Below are 22,058 nucleotides of genomic sequence, written 5' to 3' on the forward strand. Positions count from 1 at the left end.
CGGCATAAGCGAAGAAAAGGGAGAACACGTGAAAGTTTTCTTTGCAACCGTTCTAAGGAGGGGGGGGGGGGCCCTTATGAAAATGAACTTTTCCTTTCTGTTTACTTTGTGTCTCCTGCATGTTGACTGTGTGGCCTTTCTTTTGACTTTTCCTTTGTGTTACCTCTAGGACATAAGCAGGCTGTGTACTTTTTATAGACTGCCGGATAAACAGCCATGATGTTTTACCTTTATATGTACTATGGTAAAGACAAAGTTTAAATTTCTATACGAAGATTTTATTTCGGATGCGAGGTATAAAACTTTAAAAATGACTTGCTTTCTTCTCTTTCTGAGTTCCACAATGCTATTGCCCATGTGTGTACTCAAGGCAAAATGAAGTCAAAAGACTTTGGCCTGTTTTTCCTGTGTTGCCTCTAGGACAAAGGCTGTAAGATAGAACTTGAATTTGCTGTCTTAATTCTTCTGTGTGCCGTAATGCTGTTTCTTATGTATGTACTGAAGGCAAAATGAAGTCAAAAGACTGACTTATGTCTTTTGTGTTGCCTCTAGGACACTGGGAGGAAGGATAACTATTTGTTGCCTTACATTCTTTTTCTGAAGATTGTGCTTCCTCAAGTAAACATAAAGTCGAGCATGTAAGCCTTAATTATACTCGAAAGGTTAAGTTTTTTGGCTTGGCTAGAGATGGTAAGAAACAATGCCGATGGTTTGTGGAAATTCTGCAGCACTGTATACGTTATTTCGTGCTAGTGAGGTCTGATAAATTCGCAGAATTAATATTACCAACTGGTACGTGTGTATGAAACAGTGGCGTAAGAAGGATACATATTGAACGAGGCTGTTCGAAGTGCCTCGTCCCTCCCATTACGAAAAAAAAGTGGGAGGGAAAAGAATATACAGACCAGAAAAAGTAAAAAGAACACAAAAAGCCGAATAGAAAACGAAGCAATGAAAACAAAAACAACCTAAAAAGTGGCTTCCGATTGTCCTAGTCTGTGTTTTCCTTCAGGGTCGTTGTAAAATGGCTTATCCTTGCAACTAAATGCTGAAGCGGTGTTCTGTTTTTTGGGGCAGAGCTTGCGGTCGAAATATATTGCGACAGAAAAAAAAGGGACACAGCCAGACGAGAGCAACAAGAGCAACAACAATGTCAAAATATAACCTAAGGCAGAAAAACTTCAATTCAAACATGGTTTAAAAAAAAAAATTACTGAGCGGGTTTCGAACCTCCGCTCTTTGAATCATTAGGCGAGTACTTAACCTCCAAGCCACGAAAACAGCACACTACCAGGTCGTAAACCTAGGTCTAAATACTTGAGCTCACATAGTCTTGCTAAGCCTCCATTTGAGTGAATTGTTTGCCTGCGTGGATTTGACGCACGGTGCTTTTGTGTGCGTGAGTGTGTGTGTGTGTCCGTGTGTGTGTGCGTATGCGTGTGCGCGTGTGTTTGCATATGTCTGCGGGGAATAATTTTTTTATCCGGCCGTTCTGTTTGTGAAAACCCCACAAACAGTGAATGGTGAATGCTTGGACGCTGAACAAAACACAAAACAGTCCATGAAACAGTCAATCTAGATGTAGATGACGATGATAATAACTTCGTTTGTTAATCCATTTTTATTCGCTTTTGAGTAGCAACAACTTACGACAACAAAAGACGTTGCTCGCATCAAGAAAATATACTGCCATTATATATATGTTTGCTATTATCAACTTTTTACGACAACAAAAGACGTTGCTCGCATCAAGAAAATATACTGCCATTATATATATGTTTGCTATTATCAACTTTAACAAAATACTATAATGGCGTCTGCGTAGTTTGCTTCAGGGGTGATGATGAAGGAAGAAAGTAACTGCTGAAACTCTATGACTGCTAGATAGCCAACTGTAGTAATAAGTCTAGTCTAGGCTAGCATATATGCAGTCATTGTTATAGGTGCGCAAGAAAAGACGTGGCTGGTTCGTTGTGCGTGGTTTTGGTGGTTTGTTTTCGATTTGCTGGTGTTACGTGAATTACTACGTGCTCCTCCTGCCGTAATATTACGTGTTAGTGCTCTTGTGCCACCTGAAACATCGTGAGTGCTGGCAAAGCGTCTGTGTCGTCGCCGTACTGCGCTGCTGTAGCAAACGCACATCGAGGTCGCCATTTGGCAAAATACCTGACAAGTTGTGCGTGCCTACGTGAATCAAGAGTCTCTACTGCAAGTTCCAGTCTGTCGACGCGACGTGTGAAAAATGCTGCGTGTTCTGCCGTAAGTGATTGTTTATCGTGGTGCATGTTAAAATTTTATTACGCGTTGCCGCAGTGCTGTTTTGTTAAACGTGTTGAGTATATTCCTTGGTGTTCGGCTCGCCGCGCTTCTTTTATTGTAAATTACCGGCTGCGTCGGCGCGGTCATAATGAGCTTCCAGGAGCGGCGGCCAGTATGCTGTGTGAGTGATCGACCCCCTTGCCATTGCCGGCAACGAAAATATTATGCTGACGGCCCAGCGGCCGCCGCTTGGCTTGGGTGGATTCGACGCTAAAGCTTGTTGCATGAAAAAAAAGAAAACTGCGTTAATGGTTGTAAAACAAAACGCCCACTCCCCGATTTTTTTTTTTTTTAGGAGGCAGTTGACCCACAGTATATTTTTTTACAGGACGTAGGCAGCTTAGCATTGTTCTAACGGGTAGTTTTCGTTTACGGGTAAAGAAATGCAAGGAGGCTGCATTACATTTGTAGTTATAATACGTAAGAGTTGCATATACGTTGAATTTTCAACATTTAAGCATTGCTAGCAACTTTATAAGTAGTACCACATGCACAAGGTCTTTAGGCAGTGAACATTTGACCAGATAATTGTTTAGACGTCGCAGCTTGAAAACATGCTGTTCCAGCCTGCATTGCTGGTGCAGTCACAGGGCAGCTTTCACTGTTTTAATGCAAGAAATTTTTCCACCTTCCTAAGCTCATCCAGCATCGTCATGATCAGACAGAAATTCTTGTGTGGTGTGACATTATTTGTAGCTGGCTTGCATAAATTGTGTTGACCGTAACATGTTGAGCATGGGTTAAACGTGTTGATTCTTACAAATATGCATGTGATGGGGATACAATCACGGTGCGAGAAAGATTAAACAGGGCGTGGGCTTGCCACCGTGCTCCTTCGCCGTCCTGTTTTTTCGTTTCGTCAGCATTTCAACTTGCCTACCCCTTGGAGGTATTGGCACGCTGAGACGTTCACCATGTGCCTCAGAGAGAATTTTAATGGCGCCATGAAGACAAAATACAAGTTTGTGTTATTCGAAAGATTTCGTGTGGTATGGTGCTCCCAGCACTTGTCCAAATGCAAACGATGCTTTATTCACTGAGAAATTCATTAATTGAAGCTAAAATTTTGGTTTTCCCGCTAAATCGTGCATTTTCAGGGTCTGCAATGCCATCACAGGAACCGACCGCTCTGCAGCCGATTGGGAAACCTTCTTTACCGTTAGTTAACCTAGATGGTGCCACCATACCGTGGCAAGCCGCTTTCTGCTTTTGTTTTGTTTTTACCGTATTTAAACGTGGCTTGTTTTTGTTCAGCGAGAAAATAATCGTTTCGTGAAACATAGTGCTCGCTCCACAAATATGGTCACGTAAGACACCGTTGCTTGTGTCAATCGGCCATTGTTGTCCGAGACAACCCCAAAGCCCCGCAGTCCTGTGCAGCTAAACCAAGCATAGTGCGCGCAGTACCAACAGCAGTATGCATCGGTACTTCTATGCTTACGTGTGCTTTCCTAACCTTTACTGTTGGTCCCACCATTCTTACTACTGTAAAAAGAATGTGCCCTAAATTTAAGCGCAAATAGTTCGTTCGGCAAGCTTATAGCCTCTGCCTAATTCGCGTTTGCTGTTGCCGCCCTCCGCTAACTGCAGAGCTGGCTGGTATGACATAGGTTCTGTTGCAGGAAATGAGCTAGTGGGTCATGGCCATTTCCTTTGTTCCTAATTTGTAGCTTATTTGAGTGGAGTTTATGTTAAAAATGGTGTCAGCATGATTCTAGCAACGGAATCCTTTGAATGAACCAAACTTGTGTTTTCTCTTCATGGCTCCTTTAAAAGCCGTAACCACGTTTCGCACCCTCTGGACCAGAGAATATGCTTGCACAGTGGAAATCTGGGGCCACAGATTTCTACCACCTAGGGATATTTAATAGGCTTAGTTTAACATTAATTCAGTGTAAGGATGCTTCTGTTCCTTTAAAGTATGGCTGAAAGCCTTGTAAGGATTGTCATGTATGTACAGTGCTCACGGATTGAAACGCGACACTGCAAGCGCGTGGCCTGCGCTACATGCAGCGCCGCCAGTGGACGCCCGTGGAAGCTAGGTGTTGCATTGTGGTATACCACGAGGATGAGAGTGTTTTGACCATAAGCTTGCTGCTTCCGGTTGCCAATAAGCGGGGCAGTGGTTCCCCGCAGCGACAGCGGTGCGCTGTCAGCGACAGCGGCGTCCATGGACGGCGCTGCATGTATTGGCGGCCACGCGCTCGCAGTGTTGCGTTTCAATCAGTGAGCACTGTACTTATTTTTTAGCTTGAAAGAACTGAAGGTGCCTTTTTTGCACCTACAAAAAAGAAATTCTGTCATGTCCTGTCAGAGCGAGTATTTCACGGCATTATACCGCATATTTACGGCTTGTTTACTACTTGAACTTCCATTTTTTACAGGGCCAGGTGTTTGACATGGAGGATGTACGTTGTGAGCTACCAAAAGAATTGGCTGCCTCCTGTTTCTATCTATCCTGCACGACCTGTAATAAGTGGAGTTCATTACGGCTGTGAAATGCATGAAAATCTCGATTTTGAAGGCTGAGAGAACATGAAAACATAGAAAACCATTGTGGCATTCTTGTGGTACCTTAGTGATATTAAGACATAAGAACATTGCAGAGATGGGGCAAAAAATAAGGAACCGATGAGGGTGAGAAACTTCCTGGTACCTTTCTTATTTTTTTTGTCGCATCAGGGCTGCGTCCTTGCTCCATGAATTAATTAATAACGACTTTGTCACCCTTGTTCACTGTGGTAGTTGCGTGGTGGCCACAGACAGTGTGTGGGGATTTTTCTTCTACCGCCTATTACAGATGAACTAGATCTTTAGACTTCTACTCAAAAGTCATATTATGGATTACATTACATGAGTGAAACAATTCCATGCACCCAGAAATAGAATTTAGGTGAATTCACTTCAATGCCCTAGATGCAACTTGTGCCTAGCAGTGAAAAGGGTGTATTGCGTGCCTTTTTGCCACTGTGTTTCATGTAGTGTAATGAGTCTCACTGGCCATCGTAGCCCCCCCCCCTTCCCCCCCCCCGAACAGCTATTTACTCTAGCAAATATAATGATGGTCCTAATTGTAGAAGGGTACCCGCCGCGGTGGCTCAGTGGCTAAGGCGTTGCGCTGCTGAGCACGAGGTCGCGGGTTCGATTCCCGGCCGCGGCTGCTGCTTTTCTGATGGAGGCGAAAAGCAAAAACGCCCGTGTGTACGAGATTTAGGCGCACGATAAAGATCCCCAGGTGGTCAAAATTAATCCGGAGCCCTCCACTACGGCGCACCTCATCGCCTGCGTTGCGTCGGCGCGTTAAACCCTACAATCAATCAATTGTAGAAGGGTACTCAGCAATTGAAGAAAGAGCTGTGGGGGGTTCTGGTTTGTGTATCAGACTTTGTTTGGAATATTGTGATGTAGCCACGGATAATGCAGGGTTTTTGTAAAAATATAGATTATCGGAGCAAACTTGTGCTCCGCAGTAAACATAAAGAAACACAAACCTCGAAGGAGTAAGCAAAGTGACGTGCATGGATGAGCGTTGGCGAATTGAATGCTGCAGGGTTTCTTTTGCACTCATTCATTTAGATAGAGAACATTTTCAATAAAAAACAGGAAAAGCTAGGATAGGGATCGCAAAGCAACACCCTTTCCATATCAAACCAGGACTGCTGGTGCAGCATACAAAGGAAAAAGGGGAAAAAGACGGTTCCCTTAAAAAAGGATAAGATTGCAGGGTGTGGCCAGGTGCTTGTAACAAAACATTTTGTAAACAAATCAAATGGCGTGGTTGGGGGCAATATTATGATGTTTATAGTAGGAAAAACCTGCATTATTTCCGAACAGTATGAATGCTCTGTGTGCAAACATATGCAAAAATGCTTGTGTGTTTTTAGCATTTGAGTGCACGTTACAGAGTAGTCAGCTCAAGTTACTGCGGTAGCTTTCCTCATTGCTGGTAAGCATAAACCCTGAAATTAAATTTGCTGTATTCGACCGCTTTAACCCTTTCACTGTCACTGATGTCCTGGTTTGTCTTCGAATTTCTCCTCCACGGTGTCACTGACATACCGGTGCGTTTTCTGTTGTGCGTTGAAAAATTCGTGCCATGGTGCAAAGTTGGCGCACCTGCACTGTTTGTGCTATCTGTCAAATCTTTCTAGTAGCTTGTATTTTCACAAAGTACAGAGCGACCACGCCCAGTTTTCGCTGCTTGGGGGTCACTCCGTGCACTGTACATCTGTTGGGATGAGTGACCACGTGGCACGCGTGCAATGAGGGGTGCAAGTGTGCTATCCACCACGTTTTTCTAGGGTTGTTTTTTTATTTCTGTTCCTGTGTCTGCTACCCATCGTCACAAGGAAATATAAAAAGTGAGGAGCCAACCTAGAGGTTGGTCAGTTCATGGTGATGTACATTTTGCTTTTTGTAAGCAAGCACAGACAAACAAACTAGACAATGCAAGTGCTGTCTCATAAACGAAATGCACAATAAAACTGCTGCCTTTATAGGTTCCAAAGAACGCGTAGACACAAGCAACTACTCATGATGACGACTGATCAATGCCTGTCTTAGCATGTTCATGCAATTTTATGTTGCCTTCCCTGCCCCCATATTGCTTTGTTCCCACAGTGCTGCTGCAATAATCTCATCTCAAATGTTCTTGCGAGGCTGTATAAATGCCCGTCATGAGGAGGCCATGAATCTAAACAGTACTTAGTTCTGGGTTGTGTTGCCTATGTAACAGTATGTCATATTTGATGTTCGTAAGCTCATTAGTTAATTTATGTAGTCTAAATTTTGTGGCTAATTTTGCAACCTAGAAGTTGTACCTTCTCTTTCAGGATACTTGGTTCAGTTTTGTATGGGAACACTCCTTTATATTTATAAGCATAGCCAGCAAATGTTTGAGACGTGTTTGTTTAAACCCCTTCATATGCGATCAATGCGTTTGTCATTTCAGGTTCAAGCGTGGCAGTGGCTATCCCGTCCTGTGAGGGGTAAAGATGAGGCAACACCTGGTGTGGCAGGCGGCAGCAGCACGTATGGATCCAACCTGAATAAAATAGTCAGGTTTGCAAGAGTCGTGTGATTCATGTGATTTTCGTCAGCTTGCTCTTACAGAAACAGCTGCAGCATGAAACAGTGACTGTGGAGCTGGCTGACATTTTCTACATGCAGCTGGATGTTGGGCGCTGTTATTTGACAGCATGCAAAGGGCACTCAAAAGGTGGAAGCTTGTGGGATACGTAGAGGACGGAAACATAAAGGATTCTTGGAGGACGCAGAAAGTCGGTGGCGAAATTTCAATACAGGGGACACACAAGGGACGAATGCGGTCTGTTGCCTTCAAGACATATAGGGGACACACAAAGGCCGTATGGTGTCTGTGTTGCCTTTGGGAGATAGATTGGACGCATGGAGGACGGAAACACACGGGACACTTGGAGTACGCAGAAAGTCGGTGGCGAAATTCCGACACAGAGGAAACACACAGGACGCACGCAGTCTGTTTCCTTCGGGACGCAGACTGTCTTTTGACTGGACATAGAAATTTTCATAAGGGGGTGGCTAGAGGACCCGTTGTACTGTCTTCGAGATTGACCAGAGTCGTTCCCAACGCTCCTTATCTGTCTTCGCTCGCTTGCCTGGCAGGTGCGTGGTGCCTGAGTCACTCACTGCCCACCTCTTTCCTTTCGACGACGAAAATGTGCCAGTAAAAAGAAATGGCGGTTGGCTTGACCGCGCCGCTTGCGGAAACGCCATATTCGCACAACACAGAATTGTTAGAGAAATAAATATGAATTCGCCTGCTACATTGTAAAGTTGTTTCTTTACGATTTGAATATTTAGCTGCTCCGTCAGGCTGAAACTCCCGCTTTCGCGGTTTTTCGTGAAAAAAAGGGGGGCTCCAAGGTTTGATGTGAATTGTGTGCAAAATGGTTAGTCCTACAATGTTAACTGTATCAATCAAGATTTGCTCGTACGATAAGAAACTAAAACATCTGGTGACATACTCGATTTCTTGTCGCATTCCTCGCTTCTAGTCGTATAAGGAACCGACATTTCGATGTGTAACACCTCAATCAATAAATGGAAGCACTACTAGCGTTACATTCGGAATTTTTGCACCCAGACATTACATCCTGTGTTATTCACTTTATGGTAATTACTGTAAATCCTACAAAAGGAGTTGGTTTTTTTTTTTTTTGGGGGGGGGGGGGGGGCGTGCTTTTACGGGGAGTGAAATTCGCTGCACAATTCGGTTACCCGCATCAGCATTTCAGATTATTTAGCGCCAGAGCCTGCGGGCACAAAGCGTTCGGACAGCTTTCCCTATTTTGGCACGATAGCGAAACTGGAACACCATACTTTTATTTTGAATTTGTCCAGTCAGAAAAAGGAGGAAGTAAAAAGAAAAGGCATGCGCCTAATCTGTAGAAGGAATCACACACCACTCGCCTTCAGATTCCGTCTGAATTCCGTCCCCGAGTTCCGTCTGAGCTACCAGTGCATTATTTCGCCATTCCATATGGTCACCAAAGTGCGCTTGTCTTGTCGGCGACAGGCGGAGTAGTTCCAATTTTGGTACTCGGTACTCTGTGCGCTGTTCGGGGGGGGGGGGTTCTTTCATTTTTCCTCACTGGGTGGCTGGTGCCGCGTACGACACCTTCACATAGGCATGACCAGCGTCGCATAGCGGGTACAAAAGCACACGTGATCTTCAGGCAACATTGGTTTACTGCGCTGGCACGAAGTTTCATTTCCCAGAAACGTGGCGGCGGCGTTGCTGCCTGTTTGGAGCCTCCGCGAAACTTATCAAAGGGACAGATAACAAGCGCGGTGCGAGAAAGAGAAGGGATGACAATCCAAATCGCATTAGTAACGCAGACCCAATCTCGTCAATCCAACCGATCCCTCGTAATTTTTTCCCTCTTTCGGTCTCCTAGTCGTCCACTCTCTCGACACGGCGGACCGCTTATTTGTTGCTGTGTAGCAGAATTCGCGTACATGCGATATGCGCAAGTATCAGATGGCTCGTATTCCATTCTTTCCTCCCGTAAGCAAATATAGTAATTCATCATGCATGTTCAAAATACAAGTCATGAGAACCCGAAAGCATTTCCTCCTGGCAAGGGAAGCAACAAATGATGCAAATATTTATTTATTTATCCTGGAGCCGCTCTTTGAAATGTGATTTTTTCCCGACATCATGTTTTCCTCTTATGATTTTGTCATTGCAAACAGAACATTATTTTTTCGCTGAAGGCAGAAAAATAATTGCAACTTCCACAGTCGCACCAAACGCGCTAACATTGCCAAATTATGAACATGGCGTTTAGACCAAAGACAGACCGACGAACAATAGCTCGCCACACCCTACGAAATCGGCTCGAAAATGAAACTGACGTCTCTGTGTCAGTCAACCTTCTTTGATTGCATGTAGCAATACTAATTTCTATTCCCAGATCTAATAACAGCTCTCGAGAATGAGCACCGCACGTTTCAGAATCGGTTCGTTTTCACATCAGAAAAAACATTTCCCACCATGAGTAAATTTCGCGGCCAGTTTGGCAAACGTAGTCCGAAGTAGGCCAAAGCCAAAACAAAACAAAACGACACAAGCAGCATGGATCCACATTTTAGAGCAGGGGTCGCCAACCGCGGGGCAGAACTATGCGGCCCCCGACACCCTCCCTTCTTCTCCCCCCTCCATTTGTCATGAATTTTGACCTCGGAACTTACTTTCCCGACTAACTAGTCAACAAGACTTTCTGCGTCTTTCGGTGAGCAACCTTGGTCTAGCTATTCGGCAGTTGGGTAAGAATTTTCAACACCAGAAGTCGTATTGAAGAGCTGTTTTTTAGTTCCATACCGGTTTCGTACATTGTCAATTCGCTGAATTTTTCTCGTTGCCTGAGAGCCCCCCCCCCCCCCCTTTCCAAATTTGCCGTCCGGCCTCCGCCGTTTCATGTAACTTGGCCCTCCGCCTCAAAACGTTGTCGACCCGTCTTAGAGGCCGACGCAGACTGACTTACCGTAGAAATATATGGGAGCCCGATCGATCCGTGACTCCTTGCAAAGAGGCCAGAAAGTGAACACTCACTCTCAACTTGGTAGTGCTAGTTTTGATGGTGCCTAAGGCAGGGCTGTGGGGTTCCCAATCTGTTAGATGCGCTAGTGCCCTCCACCCTATTATATTTCTTGCCTTGCGACCAATTCACTTTCTTTGGCTTTCACATTGCCACAAAAATCTATCAGGAACTAATGGAAGTAAAGCTACCGTATTTCCCCAAGTTCAGTTACGGAGCGCTGCCCGCTGTGCACAATATTTTCTCGTTTGCTGTAAGCTATAAAAATACTGTGTGCGTATGTAGTAGCAGTAAAAAACACCAAACAGATCTAGGCCTTCAGAGGCAATTCTGTCCCTTGATTGCAAAAGTCGTGCTCCTTTTTCTTTTGCGTATTCATTTACCCCTTGTAATATGAGCAGCCTCAATTCCCCTATGCCTCAGTGCCATGTCTCAAACAAGTTTCTTGGTTGAATGCTACCAGAGACTTCTCTGAAAGGTAAGCACTTTTTGATAAATGAACAACACGCACACACACCCGTAAAAGCCGCCAACGTACGGGAGGCCAGGAGTGCTCTCAAACCCAAAGTGGCGGGAGCACATGACGTACCTGGGAACCTTTGCGCTTTTGGCCGCTTACCTGTTGCAGCGGCAAAGACTGTTGCATAATTTTGTTCTGCCAACATGTTAGATGACCCCTTTACCACCACAGTGAGGCGACATGTTTTAGAATAAGCTTCACATAAACTGCAACAGTAGAGACACTGAGACAGGTGTTTATTGAAGTCAGTACAAAACTTTGATGTCGCTGCCTCCCTACAAAACTTTACTGGGCTTGGAATAAAAAAAAAGCTGGCATACTGGGATTTAGGAGGTAGGGATTGACCAAAGCCAGGTGCTACAAATCAAATTTTATTGACATTTGAAATGCATTTGGTGCAGTGATATTACAAGACGTTCATCAGAAACAAAAATATGCTTGCCAATAAGCATGCAATGGTATACAATTTTTTTTTACTTGCTTGACATGCACAAGGCCACTGGGTGTGCTAACCACTCAAAGGTACATATTTCCCAAAATGGGAACCCACTTTATTGATGATGCCTTTCGTCTTGTAACTGTTCCCTCTGGCTGTTGCATGTTGTTTCCTGGCATTTCGACTTCAGCTCCTTTTCCTGAAAAGTTTAGAAAAAAAAGCCAGGAAAATGACAAAGGTCTTGCAACACAATCTGCACTACGCAGTAGTCATGAGCCCTAAAGATTAACGCCAACTAGCGAGAGACGCCTTCATCTTGTAGGCACAATCAAGTGCTGCAGAAAGCTCGTGTTTTCGAGCACACAAAAATTCGAAACTGCTCTTGACAAATTAAAAAAAGAAGGGTTAAATATTTTGACGGGTGAACTGGTTGAATACAGAACAATTGATGCCATTTGCGCAAAAAGAAAAGTGCATACCACCATTGCTCCGAGCTGCTACCTCCCACAGAGCCCTTGGTGAACAGCAGGCCATGCCTGCCCACAATTCCAAAGTTTCCCAATTTTTGGATCCAGTTTGCACGGCAAAACATAATCTAGAAAAACACATAACGGCACAGCTGCTCTGCAAGACTCGACCAGGCAAGTGAACTACCAAGTTGAGGGAAGTTGAGAGCGACTACAAGTAGTTCTTGCTGGTGAAACAGGTTAGTTTGCTGCAGGGGGCATTGCCAATTGACTTGAGCTGTTGAGGACGTGTGCTTTCACTGCAGTGATTACATGGTTCTCACCTGTTGAAGATAGTACTGTCAGAGAAGGCAGGTACTGTGACAATGTGGTCGTGACTCCTTTTCACAACTGCACGAAAGCCGTTCCGTTACCTTGTCGCCATAAATTCGACTTGGGGAGACCGAATGACACACATGGGTTGCTCCTGCAAGGTCAGTGCTTTCTTCAGGAGCACACACGCCAATAGTAGCGGTTACACAGTTCTCACTGGTTGAACCAGCTACTGCTTGCCGGTGAAGGCACCGTCTCGGCTCTACTTGTCATGACTACGGGTCTTTCTTCAGGAGCATGCAGGTCAATAGTAGCGGTTACACAGTTCTCACTGGTTGAACCATGAACCAGCTACTGCTTGCCGGTGAGGGCACCGTCTCGGCTCTAGTTGGCGTGAATATGGGGCTTTCTTCAGGAGCATACATGTCAATAGTAGCGGTTACACAGTTCTCACGGGTTGAACCGGCTACTGCTTGCCGGTGAGGGCACCGTCTCGGCTCTAGTTGGCGTGACTATCTAGTTGGCGTTCCTGTCTGCATCGCTGCGCAAGGAACGGGCTGCGGCGTCCAAACGAACAGAAAAGCCAAAGAAACCCGCTCCAAGAATACAAGCCCCGATAGACAAAACATGAACCCACACCCACATTCCAGTAGCTCTTAAAGGTACATAATGGGAACAGAAAATATCATCCAGTGGAACTGTAGAGGCCTCCTTAGAAATCTTGATGATGTCTACGAAATATTGCATTCCAATCAGCCAAGTGTGATGTGTCTACAAGAAACACATCTAAACTCCAAACACACAAATGTCTTGAATAGTTACATGGCATTTAGGAAGGACAGGGCTGGTGGTGGTACATCTTCAGGTGGTGTGGCCATTATTGCCCGAAAATTATTGGCATGCCACCCTATCCAATTACAGACTTTCCTCGAGGCTAGTGCTTTTAGAACCATAATTTTCAAAAGGCTAATACAGTGTGCTCCATCTACATCCCTCCTGATTTCTATATTTCAAGCTCCGATTTCGAAGGCCTTGTAGATCAGCTACCAGAACCTTTCAATCTTATAGGGGACCTCAATGCACACAACACTCTTTGGGGCTCTCACTGCACAGATGCCCGAGGTCGCCTAATCGAAAAATTTCTAATATATTCAGGAGCATGCCTATTTACAAAAACAAGCCTACATACCATAATATAGCACACAACACTTATTCACACCTCGACTTGGCCACTGGCTCTGCAGTACTCTTTCCGTCACTTGACTGGGATGTTGGCACTAATCCATATGGCAGTAACAACTTACCTACCTCACTAACATACATAGATAAAGGCGCTAGCAGTTCCCAATCCCATTACAAGTTTATAGAAGCAAGAGCAAACTGGAACACATTCCCAGAGGCATGTCAACTACTCTACACAGACATAACACACTTACCTGTCGAGAAGGCAACCCAGCTTGTCACGGAGCAAATTCTCGCCGCCGCCAAAAAGTCAATACCCCAGGCATCTGGGGCCCCGCGCAACCCGAGAAGGCCCTGATGGAATGACGACTGCAAGCGTGTCGGCCAATCATGTGCTGCGGCACTGGACCCTGTAGCGTTTATTTTCAAGCCTGAACTCTCTCAAAGCATGCATTCAGGCTGAGACCATTGTAGGTCTTGTAGAGAAGGCAACTCAGTTCGTCACGGCGCACATTCTCGCCTCGCCGCCGCCAGAATTCCCCAGGCCTCTGTGGGCCCGCGCAAACCGACAAGGCCCTGGTGGAATGACGACTGCAGGCATGCGCGGGAGGCCCAGAACAAGGCGTGTGGTATCCTCCGTAGATACCCCACAAGTTTTAACCTTATTTCTTTCAAAAGAGCAAAGGCAGTAGGTAAGCGTGTGCACCGTGAGGCAAAAAGGGAGAGCGGCGTGCCTTTCTCACATCCATAAATTCATGCACGGACACCCACAAGGTATGGACCCGAATACGTAAACTAAAAGGACAACACACACATAGCCCGCCCCTGGTTAGCATGACAGGGGATACTCTGGAAGATCAGGCTAACACACTTGCACAACACTTCCAACACGTGTCCAGCTCAGCACACTACACTAATACTTTTATGCAACACAAAACATCTACCGAAAAGAAGCCTATACGCGACAAGATCACGTAAAAGTCTGCATACAACTCTGAATTTACACTCCATGAGCTGAAGATTGCTCTTGCTACTTGTAAACCTTCTGCTTCAGGTGCAGACAACATTACATACACTATGATTCAACACCTACACGCAGACACCCTTGAGACACTCCTGCACCTATACAACCAAATATGGCTATCGCGGCAGCTTCCAAGGCTTTGGAGAGAGGCCATAGCTGTGGCTTTTCTGAAAGAAGGGAAGGACCCTTCTTCTTCCGCAAGCTATAGACCTATTGCCCTGACAAGCTGCCTGTGCAAGCTTTTCGAGAAGATGATTTCCCGGAGGTTCATGTTCTTTCTTGAATACAACGGTCTTCTCGATAGCTGCCAGGCAGGCTTCCGGGCAGAGCGATCCACAAATGATCAGCTTGTTGCATTATAATCATACATTAAAGATGCCTTTACACACAAACAGTATTTCATGACAGTATTTTTTGACATCGAAAAAGCGTACGATACGGCATGGCGTTACGGCATTCTTGCAGGCTTAAACTCCTTTGGTGTAACAGGTAATATGTTGACTCTTGATAGTTACTTGTCTAAACGAAAATTTCGTGTGGGAGTAGGGTCGGCACTGTCAAGAGTTCACATTCAAGAAAATGGCGTGCCTCAAGGCGGAGTTTCAAGCTGTACGCTGTTTATCATTAAGATGAATTCTCTTCGGAAAGTATTGCCTCCATCGATCTCCTGTTTAGTGTATGTGGATGATGTGTAAATATCTTTTAAATCTTATAACATATTCATATGTGTACGTCAAGTCCAGTTGGGGGTAAAGAAACTCTCTCGCTTGCCAGAAGAAAATTGTTTCAAACGTAATCCCACAAAAAGTACCTGTGTCGTAATTTCAAGGAGACGTGGAGTAAGGCCCGATCCTGAAATAAACCTCAATGGCGACCCAATCCCTGTTAAAAAGGAACACAAGTTTTTTGGTGTGGTGATGGATGAAAAACTAACATCCATCTCTCACATCAAACAACTCAAACAAAAATGTCTAAAAACAATAATATTTTGAAATTGCTGTCTCACCAATTATACGGCGCAGATAAACAACTCCTGCTGCACCTTTATACCGCTTTGTTAGGGTCTCGTTTGGATAACGGTAGTGTTGTCGACGGGTCGGCTACAAAAACCGCTTAAGATGCTCGACCCAGTGCTGCACCTGGGGCTTAGCCTCTGGTGTGGTGCTTTCCGTAGAAGCCCTGTCTAAAGCCTGTATGTGGAATGTGACAAATGGTGCCTGGAGTACCAGCGAATTTATGTTGATCTTTTATATGCTTGTAAAATATCATCAATCGACAACCATACTTTCAAACCTGTTTTTATGAATACATCCACGTCACGGCTGTTTTTAAATCGCCCAACCGTTTCTGTTCCCTTCTCACAAAGAGTGAGAGATGAGGCGCCTTTACTTAATGTCTCCTCTTTAAACATCTTGAAATCATCTTGCAATAATGTTTAGCACCATGGCACCTTCCCACTGTGTCGTGTGACTTATCTTTCATCTCACTCGATAAAAATAGGGTACCAAGAAATGCGATCCTGCAACACTTTCTGGCACTGCAGGAGAAATACCAGTGTATAGAATTTTATAGCGATGCCTCTAAAACTGCCTCCGCCGTGTCATGTGCTGCGCACGGACCGAATTTTAAAGCTTCGGAATCCATGAATGTAACGTGTACCATCTTCACAGCAGAGGCTTATGGAATCTTTCTGGCTGTGAATCACATTGTCCAATGTCATATCCCAAAATCTGTCATTTACACTTATTCACTAAGTGTCGCACGCGTTATCATCCCGAAAAAAATCCAAAAATTACACCATCAATCTTCTTCTACAATTATGTCGGCATATGGCGGCAACCTTGAGGTAACTGTTGGGTCCCAGGTCACACGCAGATCGCTGGAAATGAGCCGGCAGATGAAATGGCTGCTGCTGCACCCACAAACACGGTGTACATAACAACAGTACCCTAAACCGACTTGAAACCACACATAAAATGACAACTACGTAAAACATGGCAAAACATTGGAATGAACCGACAGACAACAAACTCCACATTGTAAAACCACACTTGGGACAATACACAACTGATTCACACAACAGACACACAGAAGTTGCCTTGGCAAGGTTACGGATAGGCCACACACATGTAACACACTCCCACCTGCTCACTGGATCCCCAAGACCCATGTGCAACGGGTGTGCAAAAGGCCTATCCGTAATCCACATACTCATTCAAAGTAAGGCACTTGACAAAACACGACGCAAACACTTCCCAATTGTAAGGTCCACTTATGAGACTAGCGGCCAGGCGCCCGGGCTGCGCGTGAGAACCCGCCCCTCTGTCTAGCGACGTAGCACTGCCAAAACTGCGCTGTAGCCGTCGCTAATTCGTCACGGCACGCACGGGAGACGGATCGTGTGGCCCACGGCATACCACAGTATTAATCCCCAATTGAGAAAGCAGACGGCGCCGCCGGAACCCAAGGACCACCGTCAGCGCGACACGCGAGGTAGTGGGATTACCGGCGTCGAAGCGCGCGCCCTGCAAGAAACTATTGTAAAGCGCCCCCGCCGGCGCAGGGTACTGTCGCCGTCTTTCGCTTTCACGCCGCGGGGTCGCCCGCCCCTGCTCGGCTGCGAGCGTGCCGTTGACCCAAAGATAGCGGCGCCTCGTTGAACATTCCGTGGCGTACTGAGTGACAGCTGTCCACGTGAACTTGCGCACTCCCTTGCGCGTGTACGAACGCTACAGGGGCGTTCCCGAGAGAGGGTGATCTTGAGGTTTTATAAGGCCGAACTTGGCCGTTGGAAATCATTCTTGTCTGAGCGCTGAGCTGGCAGTTCCCGGCGGAGGAGTCTCGACCGTTAAAGCTAGGTTGGGATTTGTGAGCCCCCTAGTCGAGGTTAAGATCGCGTCGGAGGTTTAGGGTGCAGCGCCGTACCGGGCAACTAGACGGATCTTGCGGCGAGACAGAGTCTCGGCCGTCGTTTCTCGAGCGGTTTGTGTACGCTCCCAGAATTGGAGAGTTAGACGAAGTTGAGTAGCTCGAGTGATTTGTGCGCACTCGGAGCTAGCGTCTAGCTAAGTTTGAAGTTTTCCTTTATTACTCGTGTACCCAGTTTTCCTACTGTAAATAGCTGTATATAAACTCTTCGTTTCATTTATTCAACCCCAACGCCTTGAGTTTGTCAACTCGATCGCCATCTCCAAGAACTTCAACACCGTCGCCCGGCCAGCCTCCTGCCAAATCAACCGGAGCCCGGGCGATTGGGTTCCTGGTCGACACCGGACTTCGGGGAAACGATCTGTACTGGCGCAGTCGACAGGATTTGGCAGAAGAAATCACCAGGCCACAACCAGGGGCAGCAAGCAGACGCAAGCCCGCCTTCATCGGCGGCAGCCGGGGTCAGCGCGGAGTGGAGCGGCAGAGCCAAGCCAGCGCACGGGGCCAACGACGCGGCAGCCGACCACCGGAGGTGCGGGTGAGTGGGATTTCTTGCGCTTCGTTGTGGCGGTGTAGGCTGAGTCTGGGGCTGCATGGTAGTTGTTGTAAAAAAAGAAGAGGGGAAAGCGGGAAGGGGCACGCGGCGCATTATCATCATCGGTGGTGTGGTTCGATGGCAGCGAATAAAGAAGCACGTATCGCTCCGTCTAGGGCTCTGGGCCGTGACTCGCGGTAGCTTCCGCGACATCGTTGGTGCCGATCAACCCGGGAAATCGCCCTTCGGAGCATCGCCGCATGGCTTCGTCGATCGACCGCCTTCGAAAGACTCGTGGCGTTGCCAGGAGCGGCGTCACGCGAGCTCTCCACCAGCTGAACGACCTGCTGCAGCAGCCCTCTCCCGGTGCGGCGACCCTTAGCTCCCACGTCGACTACATCGTGCAGCAAGACGCCGAGCTCACAGCACTCAACGGGAAGATCGCCAAGGCAACGGATGATGAAGCGCTGGAGCAAGAGCTCGAGGGAGCGGCAGAGTACAACCGCAAGGTTTCGTACGCCGTCTCTCGGGCAGGGTTTCTTCTGAGAAATGCCCAGCCGAACGCTCCCGTAGCCAGCGAAGGCGGGACAGCAGGTGCTTCAGCCCATGATCTGACGGGTACGTCATCACTCATCGTGCCTGCGTCACGGCATCGGACATTTGCCCTTCCGAAACTTCAAGTTTTAGCGTTTTCGGGAATTCTGCACGAGTGGCAACCCTTTTGGGATCACTACAGCGTGACCATTCATGACAACGTCGAGCTCACAAAAATCAAGAAATTTAAGTAGCTGCTGGCGTACTTGATCGGTGATGCCAGGCGAGCCATCGAGGGCATCCCACTCTCGGAAGAAAACTACGAAGTTGCGGTGAGCGCCCTCGTTCAACGCTTTGGCCGTCCAGAGTTCCTCATTAACGAGCATATCGATCAACTGCTGGCATTCACACCGATACGTAGCTCGACGAATATCTACAGGCTCCGCGAGGTGTACGACAAGGTTAAATTTCCGCGTCTGCGCCCTGGAAGCCCTGGGAGTTCCGCAAGAGCAATATGGTGTGGTTCTGAACCATGTGGTCCTGCGATGCCTGCCCGACGACATAACCTTGATGTATTGGCAGAGGGTTAAGGAATTGGGCCAAGGGTCGACTGCTGGATCCGCGACGGAATCTGCGATACGTCAAGGACAAGGTTGCCAGGTGAAGCGACGACTGGAGTTCTTGAGGATCCAAATTGAAATTCGCGAGGAAGGGAAGCAAGGGCAGCCTCTATCAACCGCAGCTCGTCGGTCCGTCCAGAACGTTGACTTGAACCCCCAGGACAATCGGAGACACCCGTTTCCTCAGCACTGGCATTGACCGCGGAGACCGAGTCCCCAGCCACACCGGCGTGTCCCTTATGCGACAGCCGCGGTCACAAGGTGGCCGACTGCCGGGTCAGCCAGTCGCCGGCCGAGAAGGGGGCACGATTGCGCAACGCTCGCTGCTGCTTCCGGTGCGACAGACGCAACCATGTGGCTCGTCAATGCAGAGCGTCGCGTAATCTAACCTGCAGTACCTGCAACGGGCGTCACTCACCGTGCTGTGTGACGTGCTCCGGCCGTCTGACCACACCACGCCCAGACCAACGCCGCAGGTACAGGCTGGACAAGGTGCACTCCCAACTGTTGTGACGGCTTCGAGCAGGCACTCCGGAACAACGTCAGTTCTGCTGCCGACGGCTCGAGCCTGGGCAGAGGGTGCTCGACGACGTTTAGTGCGAGTACTTCTGGACACCGGAAGCGAGCGGACGTTCATTCGTCAGGATCGGTCTAAGGCCCTTAAATGCACTGTTCTCGACAGAGAAGAGCTAGCGTTGGTAACGTTCGGTAGGACAAGAGCTCACCAGATATTACGCTGCCGGCGAGTAGAGGTGACGCTGCGTGGACAAGCTCGCGGAGATCGGGTCACTTTGGATGCCTTGGAGGTCCCTGAGATTTTCTACGTGACCAGTCCGCAGCTGGGCAGCGCGTCTGCAACCATCCTGGATGAAAGGCGGTACGACATCGCCGACGCCTTTTAACCTAACGCATGGAAGGCAAATAAAATCGGCATACTGGTTGGATCGGACGCTTACTGGAATGTTGCCACAGGCAAAATAGACCGAATCAATGCAGATCTCACAGCTGCAGAAACGGCTCTAGGTTGGACAATTCAATGAGCACTCAGATCTACGGCTTGAAGATTTACTAGCGCCATGGTCCTGTCGGGTGGCACACGACGGCGTTTAAAATTTGGCGTATGTGCTGTGTGGCGACGGCGGAACTGCTGTTCCAGTTCATCGCATGAACCTGAGTCGCCTAATGCCTACCCGAGCACTTGCAAGGGATTCAGCACCAAACGCAAAGTAATTGAAGACGTGACGATGGAGAAAGGGGCGGAAGGAACGGATAGCTCTAGCGAGCAAACACCGAAGGAAGAACCTGCCCAGAAGATGCCCACTTATCAATCCACACGTGGACGCAAGAAAAATCGATCCCCCGAAATGGCCCCGAAAGAATATGCACCTAAGGATCCGACGTCAAACCCGAGCGCGTTATCGAGAGAAGGCACCGCAAGGGCAAGCTCGAGACGGGTCAGTTCTGGAAGTCCAGCAAAGGGGGAGGCAAAGACAAACCGAACGCCCCATGCGTGTTCAGCCAACCGTAAACATACGCATCTGGAGAAACGCCAGAAACTTAGCTTGGGCAGCAGCAGCGAAGGAACCAACAGGCAGAGCGTAGAGCGCATCAGCCGTTTCTCAAGGCAAACCGAGGCCATACAGTTTGCAAAGCCATTTGTGTCTGCGGAGCCGGAACGTCAGGTCTCGGGTGGCTGCAGGAACCCTCATACGCGGGCCTGTAACGGGAAGGTTCTCACGCTGTTTACTCCATCCCTAAGCGATGGAAGTCACACGTCGAATACCGACGATGGATTTCGACACCATCGCGATCGTGATCCTGCAGCGACAAGGCTGTTTAATGGCAATGGGGACTTCATCAAGTGTTACCGCCACATGAGAAGTTTCATGTGCAATCTTCCTGTGTAATAACTGCACGTTTTTGAACTCGCCAACTGACCATCTTGGGCGCGCGGGAAGATGTTGCAAATGAGCAAGAGGGGAAAGCGGGAAGGGGCACACGGCGCATTATCATCATCGGTGGTGTGGTTCGATGACAGCGAATAAAGAAGCACGTATCGCTCCGTCTAGGGCTCTGGGCCGTGACACGCTGTAGCTTCCGCGACAGTAGTCACACGGAGCATGCTGGCAAGCATGAAGGAAGGAGACGGGAATGGTCAGACGCATGAGGCGCCACCTCAAGGAGGCTCGGCAGCAGGAGAATCTCCCCAAGTGGAGTCCGAAACAATAATTATTAGATGAATGGAATGGGAGTTTCAAGAGCGGGAGAGAAAAGCAGTGCGCGAATCGGAAGAACGGAAGAGAAAGGCAGCGCGCGAAGCGCAGGAGCGAGAGAGAAGAGAGGCGCGGGAATTTAAGGAGCGCATGCAAAAGCTGAAGCTCGAATCTGAAGAGCGGTTGCGAAGGTATGAGTTGGAGCTGGAGCGGAGAAGGCAGACGCCCTTGTGCTCGGACACCCGCGAGCAGAACAAATGGGGCACAGACACAGCAAGTCGTATAGCGACCGCGAAGTTGAATGGTTCTGGCCAGGGTTCGGAAGTTGAACATTGCGATGAGAAAGTAAGCAGCCGTGACTCCCTACACGAGGCTAGCATTTCCGCCGGGGTCGAACGCGTGGAGACGGATATTGGGGATACCGTCCGGGGATACCGTAGAGTGGTGTAGTGAAGTGATGCTCGAACATGACGAGCAGCCTCGCAGGCAAAGTTTGGGGATGGAGCTGCATCGCATAGTGCAGAACCCGTCCAGCGGGCCCAGTTATGCACTGGCAGCAGAGTTGAATGAAGCAAGCTCGTTTTTCAACTCGAAGCCGCGTGAGAACGAGATAAGCGGCCGTGGCTGCGCACAGTTGGCGAGCGGCTCTGCCGGGAACAGCTGCATGTAAAGCGAAGCGAGCACGCGGAGCATCCCAGCGAGTGCGTCCGGTGTGGGAGCAGAGTCAAGGGATAGCTCGTTGTCGCGGGTGTAGAGCCGCCAGCTGCTCTTGCACCGGACACTGCGCTAATGCATGCTGAACTTGCTGGCACGGGCAGTAACCTAATTCTAATCGGTGGAGCGTAGGAGACTGGAGTCGCGCTGGAAAGTCTTGGGGCCCGCCAATG

General features: G+C 47.9%; 1 long non-coding RNA gene across 1 annotated transcript; it reads left to right on the forward strand.

Annotated features, from left to right (window-relative positions):
* Positions 1-1,931: 1,931 nt before the first annotated feature.
* Positions 1,932-7,374, forward strand: LOC144162020 (uncharacterized). Its single transcript, XR_013320574.1, has 3 exons — positions 1,932-2,259; positions 4,704-4,788; positions 7,271-7,374. It is a non-coding gene; the product is annotated as an uncharacterized LOC144162020 (long non-coding RNA).
* The last annotated feature ends 14,684 nt before the right edge of the window (positions 7,375-22,058 follow it).

This window comes from Haemaphysalis longicornis, unplaced genomic scaffold, assembly GCF_048455015.1.
Source record: "Haemaphysalis longicornis isolate Haplotype H1 unplaced genomic scaffold, Haemaphysalis longicornis Haplotype H1 scaffold_12, whole genome shotgun sequence".
NCBI classification, from domain to species: domain Eukaryota; kingdom Metazoa; phylum Arthropoda; class Arachnida; order Ixodida; family Ixodidae; genus Haemaphysalis; species Haemaphysalis longicornis.